General features: G+C 41.8%; 1 pseudogene; it reads left to right on the forward strand.

The window, feature by feature from the left end:
* Positions 1–1,208: 1,208 nt before the first annotated feature.
* Positions 1,209–2,037, forward strand: LOC109449016 (large ribosomal subunit protein eL29-like; annotated as a pseudogene).
* The last annotated feature ends 6,419 nt before the right edge of the window (positions 2,038–8,456 follow it).

Consider the following 8,456-nt stretch of genomic DNA (forward strand, 5'->3'; position numbering starts at 1 on the left):
ACCATGTGGCCAGTTGCAGAAATTAAGACTTTAATAGGTATGAGTATGTCTTTGTTATTTCATAATGTATATGCTGCGGTGTGTACAGTAAATATTTTTTCTTCCCTCTTTTATCCCCTTATCACATACGATGTATTAGTACTTTACGTTGCATCACTGTATTTAAGAGGATAGCAAGACAAAGAGTAAATATCACCCAAGGACTTTGTATTCTCTTCTGGGGAAATAGAGCATTTTCAGTTGCACACAGGATAGTTACATTATTTTAGATGGAAGTATGTCTTTGTTACTGTCTTTATTTGGGTATTAAATAGGGTTTAAGGGGATACGTATGAGCAGCAAGTTGACAAGAGGTGACTGTGATGATCAGCTTTACATGTTAGCTTAGCTAGGCTATAGTCCCTATTCAATTAAACACTGGTCTATGTGCATCTCATTGATGGGCAAAAGAAGAAGACAACCCAACCCCCCAATTTTCATGTGCCCTTCCATAAAAGCTTTAGTTTTCCAAAATAAGAGTTATATGTAATACTTATTAGTAATTGGTGCTTTATAATATATAGTGTCTAATTCAATCTTCACCATGCTCTGAGAGTGAATTACTAGTTTGAAGTCTTTCAACTAGTAAGTTCAAGATCAGGATTTAAACTCAAATTATCGGACTCAAAATCCCAAACTTTTTCCACTGAGATACATGGACTCCCCTACTGTGCCTATAAATTCCATAAACACTTAGAAACAGAGTATGCTTCTATGCAAATTACTCAGTTTTGCATTCCAGCCTCCTCTATCATGATTCCTTACCTTATTTACAACAAACAAGATTGTTTTCTGACCCAAGTGATTTTTTTAAATAGCCTTAGGAATATTTTTAGAATTTTATTTATCTGTTAATTTTGAATTTGAACTCTTGCCGAAGGGAGACTGCGTAATTTAAAGAAAGAGGAAGTCAGAGCCAGCCCAGCATTCCTCCCATTCTTTGTGTATTTGGGTAAATCACTAAAATCTATTGTGCCCCAGTTTTATTCCTCAATTATTAAGAAATAATAATAATGAATTGGTATAATCCTTATCCAAATTCTTCACAACATTTTCGTGAAGAGTCTTTGAGATACTATAAGTGAAGCCACTGCATAAGTTTAAGAATTGAGTTCAGCTTTTTCTCTTCTGTTTCCAGCAGTTTGGGAGCTATGGGCTTGGGTACAGACATGGCCAAGTCCAAGAACCACACCACGTACAACCACTCCTGAAAATGGCACAGAAATGGCATCAAGAAATCCCAGTCACCAAGATAATGAATCTCTTAAGAGGGGGACCAAGTTCCAAGTTCCTGAGGAACATGTGCTTTGCCAAGAAGCACAATAAGAAGGGCCTGAAGAAGATGCAAGCCAACAATGCCAAGACCATGGCTGCATGGGCTGAGGCTATCAAGCCCCCCTAAAGCCCAAGGAAGTCAAGCCCAAGATCCCAAAGGGCAGCAGCCACAAGATCAGCTGACTTGCCCACATCGCCTACCCCAAGCTTGGTGTCCTGCAGGGCGGCCTGCGGGGTCTCAGCTCTTGCTCCCCACATAAGAACAGAGGACATGGTGAGGCCAAAAAAGGAACACCCACGGAGCCACAGATGGGGAAGTCACACCACTATAGTCTCACTGGAGGCTGGGTTCACTCGACGTGCGACCTGCTGTCCTATTTTCTGCCAACTGACCAACTCCCTCTCTCCAGCGCAGCCACGGCAGTTATATCAGTGTCCAATTGGCTAAATAGCTACAGCTACAGCTGACGGCCAACTAGCCACAGCCAACGGCCATCTACTACCCGAGCCAGCACCCCTCCATGTGAGGCCGAGAGCCTGGAAACTGCTCTCCGGGGCTTTGTCCCCACACTTGGGAAATGTGCTCGAGCCCACATTGCCAAGGGTCTCAGGCTCTGCTGGCCAAAGTCCAAGGCCAAGGCTCAAACCAAGGCCCTAGCTGCAGCTGCATCTCTGCCTCCAGCTCTCAAAGGTACCCAGGCTCCCACGAAGGCTCCAGAGTAGAAGCCTCTGTCTGCCAACGTGAAGACAAGAGGATTGGTGTGACCCTTGGGCTGCTGTCTGCATGGGGCTGGTGGACTGGTGTCCTCCTGTGCTATTTGTACAAATAAGCCTGAGGCAGGAAAAAAAAAAAAAAGAATTGATATTTATATTTTCTATTGACTTAGACTGTAAACTGATTGACGGTAGTTCTATATCTTGCTCACCTTTGTAACAAACTGTGGCATGTGACCCTATGCAAAATAGTTACTACAATAAATATGCATTTGTGTGACTAGCTAAACTTTAAAAAGGTGATATACCTCATAAAGGTGATAGTTATGTCTGTTGTTTTCACTGCTATATCTCCGGTATCCAGTATTAGCCTGACATACAACAAAAATAAATGAATGGCAGATAAAATTATCCAAGCATGTATACAACCTCCCATTTTCTCTCTGTCCCTTTTGTTGACTGGACAAAATAATTTTCCAGGAAGTCCGCCAAAAGAGTTTATTCGGGAAAAGGAAAAAGCAAAACCACCAGAGCAGTGAGAGAACATGCACCTCTGGCCGGCCACCCACATGCAGCATCCTGTACCCCTTCTAAGGTAGGTGCGATATATATCACCGCCCTGCCCCTCCCCACAGGAAGTTAGGACCATAGAGTTTTAACAGGAAGTCAAGACCAGTGAGTAACAGGAAGCCCAGCTCTATCCATAGACCTCCCAACTGGCAAATCTGTTCTCTTATAGTGCCAGTTCATTTTTTGTCACTTTCAAGCTTCCATATTTATGTTCATCCTTAAGAAGGCAAACTTCTTAAATATGTGGCCTGGACCACAGAAATCCTTTCCTTACTAACCATCTTTCCTGCTTCCTGCTTCTGAAAGTGTGCCCTTAGGAGTTACCAACAGTCATTGATTCATGGGTCATAATGAAACTTTGGGATCCTCTTTGACTCTTGTTAAAAACTTATTTTAATTTTTTATGTTTCATTTTCTCTCTCCTTTCCATCCCAAATCATTCAGATATTAAGACCTATCAGTTTTCCTTCATCTACGGTATGTGATGATGACTTGCTAAAAATGGGATAAACATTTGGAATTATTGTTGTGACAATTAAGTATCAATAACAAAAATCCATCAAATATTTTCAAAATGAATGAATGAAAGTTTTTCATTGTTTTTAAGGCTCAATTCTTTTGCCTACAAAATTAAGCTTTAGTAAGGAATATTTAGAAAGTTATAAAACATAACAAATTTAAATTGCATAGTCAGGTACTTTGCTGGTAGTATTCTTGTAAGAAAGAGGTACAAAGGGACTTAGGTATTTTGCTTCTAACAATTTACAGTCTCTGCTTTCCCTGTGCTCTTTTTCAGTGCCTTCTACTTTATGGGTTGCTCTCAGTCAGCAGGGGGATGGAGATAGAGCTACTCAGTATGTGGTATCCACATTCTCTTCCCCAGAGCTCACTGTTGCCAACTCATCTACTCTAGCTAAGATGGAGTTAGAATGCTAATTAACCCAACAGTATCCTTTGCTAGAAGAAAGATGAAAGAAACAAAGGAGGAAAGGAGGAAGGGCAGGAGGGAGGGAAAGAAAACAGAAAGGAAAGATGGAAGAGGAAATATTTAATTTCCATGAAGATGTTCACCCAATATTTAATAGGAGAAGAGATTCCCACCACTTCTAAAATACTAAGCAGTTAATTACTCATTCTGATATTTAAGAGTTATGCTTCCATGTTGAATTAATAATTCTGGAGGTAAAAAAAGCAAGAATCAGCAGAGACTTTCCCTTCTCTTCCCTTCCCTTCCCTTCCCTTCCCTTCCCTTCCCTTCCCTTCCCTTCCCTCCCCTCCCCTCCCCTCCCCTCCCCTCCCCCCCTCCTTTCCTCTTTCCATGTAAACATCCCCTGGCTTCTGTGATAATTGGATAAGGTCCCTCTCCCACCAATAATTGCCTAATGAGCCGTAGAGCTCTATCTGCCAAGGGCTCCTGGAGGAAAATGGACGGTTGAGAATCAGTGCTCTAGACCCACATGACTCATCTCCTGGGACATGAACCTAGACTGTTGAGACACTCCTGGAAAGGACCAAACGTGGGCCTGAGAAGGTTAGCTTTCACTTTGGAGAAAATCCAAGAGAGGTTCTAGGAAAATTTTCCCCATACTCAGAATGTAAGTTGGGGTTCTCTTCTCTTGTGCTAACAAACGAGGTCACATGTGAAACTGCTGCTGTGGAACAAGAGGTCTCCAAACCTACTCTTCTCAAAATCCATATCCCTGATGTCTGGAGGAGCCAGAGCTAGAAGCAGTATCCTCTGGCTTAAACTTTAGGCTCTCGTTACTGGAAGTCACAACTCTTCCAGCAGTGCTGCCCGCTTGCAGAGGCTCGTGGCAATCTGGTTCTCTTTCTGAACTTGAGTTTCTCATCTATAAAAAGGTGAGTAGGAACAGGAAAATGGATTGTAAGAACAATGTTATGTGAAGGCTTAATTATTGGCCAAAGAAAAGCCTGAGTTACTGTTTTCCTGTACATATACTTCACCTGGGAGCAGAGTGGGTTGGGATAGTGTAGGAGTGCATGTATATTCCTTTGCCGGACTCCAGGGGGCAGCAGCTTCTTGGGTAAAGAGGTCAGTGAGGAATAAACAGCATATAGAAAATACTGTTAGCCCATCTCTTAAACCCTGAGGTAAGGAGACAGGTCCACCAAAATGGACTTTTTTTAAAGAAACATAAAATTTTTGGAAAACATGCCCCAATTCTAAAGAAACTACGCCTTCTGAAAGATCCTCAGAACGTGAAAATCACTGGTGCAATGATATTTCCTCTGAAGGGTTTTCCTTAGATTTTCCTGGATGGGTTTTTGGTGAGAGCAGATTTATTTTTTAACAAGTGCACACACATGGCGTCCTCCTTCTTGATGACAAGGACTTCTTATTTTTCCAAAATGTGCCTGGCAAGTCCCAAAGCCAGAGAAACAAGACTGGGGGTGCCTGATGTTACACAATGTGTTACAAGTGATAGCTGAAGCTGTTCTGGTTTCCTGGCCCCTCCTGATTCAACAGGGAGGTGTTGCATTAGCACTGAGGAGTTTTCTACCTACCGTGTTTCCCTGAAAGTAAGACCAGGTCTTATATTAATTTTTGCTCCAAACGACGCATTGGGACTTAGGTTCAGGGGATGTCATCCTGAAATATCATGCTAGGGCTTATTTTATGGTTAGGTCTTTTTTCGGGGGAAACACGGTAGCAGCAATTCTGCATCTTAACTTCATTTTTTCATTTTCATTAGTGGGAAGTAAGGGAGGGAGGGAGGGAGGGAGGGAGGGAGGGAGGGAGGGAGGGAGGGAGGGAGACAACAGCAGAAGACTCAGCATATTCTTAGAAAATTACCAGCTTTTAAATTTTTTCCCCTGTGTGTCTTTAAGCCCAGTGCTTGTAGCAGAAGCCTTTGAAATTCTTGTAGCTAGAAAGCTGGGGTTTCTAAAGGAATGAATATGCATGTCACATATAATCTACAATTTATTAGCTTGCTTCACTGGTCATTGGTGAGATTTGATTGTAATGCTTAGTGGCATTAACATCTTCTCCACATCTCTCTAACAACACTTATGGTCAGTAATAATATTAGTTCAGTCCTTGAGCTGTGCTCTGCAGAATGAATTTGCTAGGGCTCATCGTGCCTCATTACTCCTAAAGGGCTCCTGTAGGCATGCCACACTCCAGTGACACATCAGACACAAATGACATGTTTTAAATATTTTCTCTGACATATTTCATCTGAAATGCTAGCCTTTCCATTAGTGCTATGCACCAGGAAATGACAGATTATGGAGGAAGAGTGGCTTCTTCAGGTGAGCGTGATAATCGAGGATGTCACAACAGGACTGAGGGGCTAGAGAAGACTTCCACACATACGACATCCAGGAAAGTCCCATTTGAAGTTGTTTCCCCAGCCCAGATGGACACTGTTGATGCCTCATCCAGATGTTCTCATAGCACTTTCACTGGCAATGCACTCCTTCTCCCAGCATTCACAAGCTTTGCTACTACTAGTGGCTGCCTCCTGCCACTGTGGGCATTGCAGCTGCCTTGACGCTGCCCCACAAAGGAGCCTACAGCTAATGACTGGCTGTTGCAGAAGTACAAAAGCCCAGCTGCTTGCCTTTAGGGTGGACAAACTCAGAAGTGTAACTTAAGCTCCACAGCCCCGCGCAAGTGCAAACTGTGGCTGAGGCTTCACTTGAAATCACACCCATGCTTGGCTTCCTCCCTCTCCCTTTCCTGCTTTCCACCATTGCTTACTGGCCTCTCCAGGGAGCCCTTTTTTGATAAATCACTTGCACAGGAATGTTTGACTCACGGTCTGCTTCTGGGAGAACGTGATCTCAGATGCGTTAGGCAGGCTCTTGACTCTCCAGCTGTATGCAAGCCTCATGGCCCTTCTGCTCCTGAATTTGCTCTTCTACAGCAGGGAAACCTCCTAGCAGCCCAAAGTTTATATCCTCCCAAACTTCCCTACCTCTACTCCAGGTCTGGGGTCCTCCAGCATCTTGGAGCTTCTGTCCAAAATGACTTAGAGGGAATCAACTTTTTTTTGTTGTTTTTTTGCTTACTAGTTTTGTCATTTACGTACATACTCCCATTTTATCTTCTCACCAACCATTTCAAGTACATATGAGTAGATCCATTTTATAGTTAAGGAAACCAAAGTTCAGAAAGGTGATGAAAACTGAGCAAATTCCCATATCCAAAAAATGTGAGGCCTTTAACCCAAACTTGCAGCTCCAAGTCCAGTGAATTTTTCACATACTCTACTCACACCTCACGGGTAGCCAGAACATGGTGTTTCCAACTGAATGTAAGTATTGTTCGGATGAGGCCACATCATGTTCACATCTGCAACAGGACAGAGGCCCCTCCATAACCACAATGACCCAACAAACAGCCTCCCTTTTGACTACCATGAGTAACTGGTATTCTTTACAAGTGACAATCCTAGCCTCATCTTGGTCTTCCTGCCTCCTAGATAAAACTTGCTCTAATTTCTTGATAGTATCTAATATAGAACCAGCCTCTGCTTCCTAAATTCCTCCTTAGATCCATCCAAAGTCTAAACGCTATCAGAAGCCCTGTCCCTAATCCCCCTGAGATGCTCCCAGGTTCTATTCTTCTTTGCTGCGGCACCTAAACAAATCTACCCTCATTTACTTTAGGTACATTCCTTACGATTTCATCATACTGATTGCATGCCCCATCAAGTTATTTTCCAAAATAATTCCTCCTAAGAATAATTATGCCAATACCTGGCACCACATTTCACGAAATGTTAGGTTCTGTTAATTATAAAATGCACTTGTACCAATAAAAAGAAAACATGCTGAGAATTAAACTAACATAATGCCTTTATGACAGTGCTATGCAATGCGTGCATTGGTCACTTCAGCTTCTTGTGGCTTTATTTATTTATTTTCCCGTATTCCAAGGGATGTAACCATTTCTCCTGACTTCAGTTGCACTGGTTGATATGCTTTCGCGTGGCGCTCAGTAACAACACATTACTATTCTACTTGTGAGTATCCTCCTTTCTTTATTGACTCACAGCAGTTTGTATGGCTTTGCAAGAAAATATGGAATTGCATTCATTCCTCCGATGTCCAATATTTGCTTGGTTAATATCAAATTTATACCCCAGAGCTCTAGTCTTGTGTATTTCTACCTTTAACATATTTCATTTCAATAGCACAGTATTCAGGACAACTGAACAGAACGTAGCATCGACATGATACATAAAGCCGGTGACCATGTTTTCACAAGCACAGGCAGCATTGCCAGGACCCAACTTTCACCTGACCCACATGGGTTGTAAGAAGCAAGATGCATCATGATTTTGGTAATATTAGAATGTGGAGAAACATGCATTTTCATATCGATGAAATAAAGAAGGCAACTGCAATTCATTTTTATTTTGAATAGAATTTTTCATGGTACCACTTTACAATTAAGTATAAAATAGAAAAATACCATTTCTAAAAGGAGCAAAAGTAAATAAGAATGGTGTTAACTTTCATCTCAACTAAAGGAAACATGTGAAGGTGAATAGTTTTCCTTCTTTTAGAAAAAGAGAAACTACATTTACATCTATAAAGATAAAAATATTCCTAGGACCTACACCCAAGTAGTAATGTTAGTAATACTTTCTACTGCTTTGCTTCAATGCATATTCAATTTTGTCATCTGAAGAAAAACAATGTACACCAAATAAATGATGTAATGCAGGTATTCTATGTATTAATACATAGATAGGTGAGAAAGGGCGATGCTTTGGTTAGATGGAAGAGAATAGAATGTTTCTTGATTCCATCCCCTGCCATGAGTCAAATGTGTGGGACACTGCTCCACCCTCATCCAAACTCTAGTGACTCCCTCCATTATA

Source organism: Rhinolophus sinicus, chromosome 13 (assembly GCF_057876585.1).
Source record: "Rhinolophus sinicus isolate RSI-liver-muscle chromosome 13, RSI-T2T, whole genome shotgun sequence".
Lineage (NCBI taxonomy): Eukaryota > Metazoa > Chordata > Mammalia > Chiroptera > Rhinolophidae > Rhinolophus > Rhinolophus sinicus.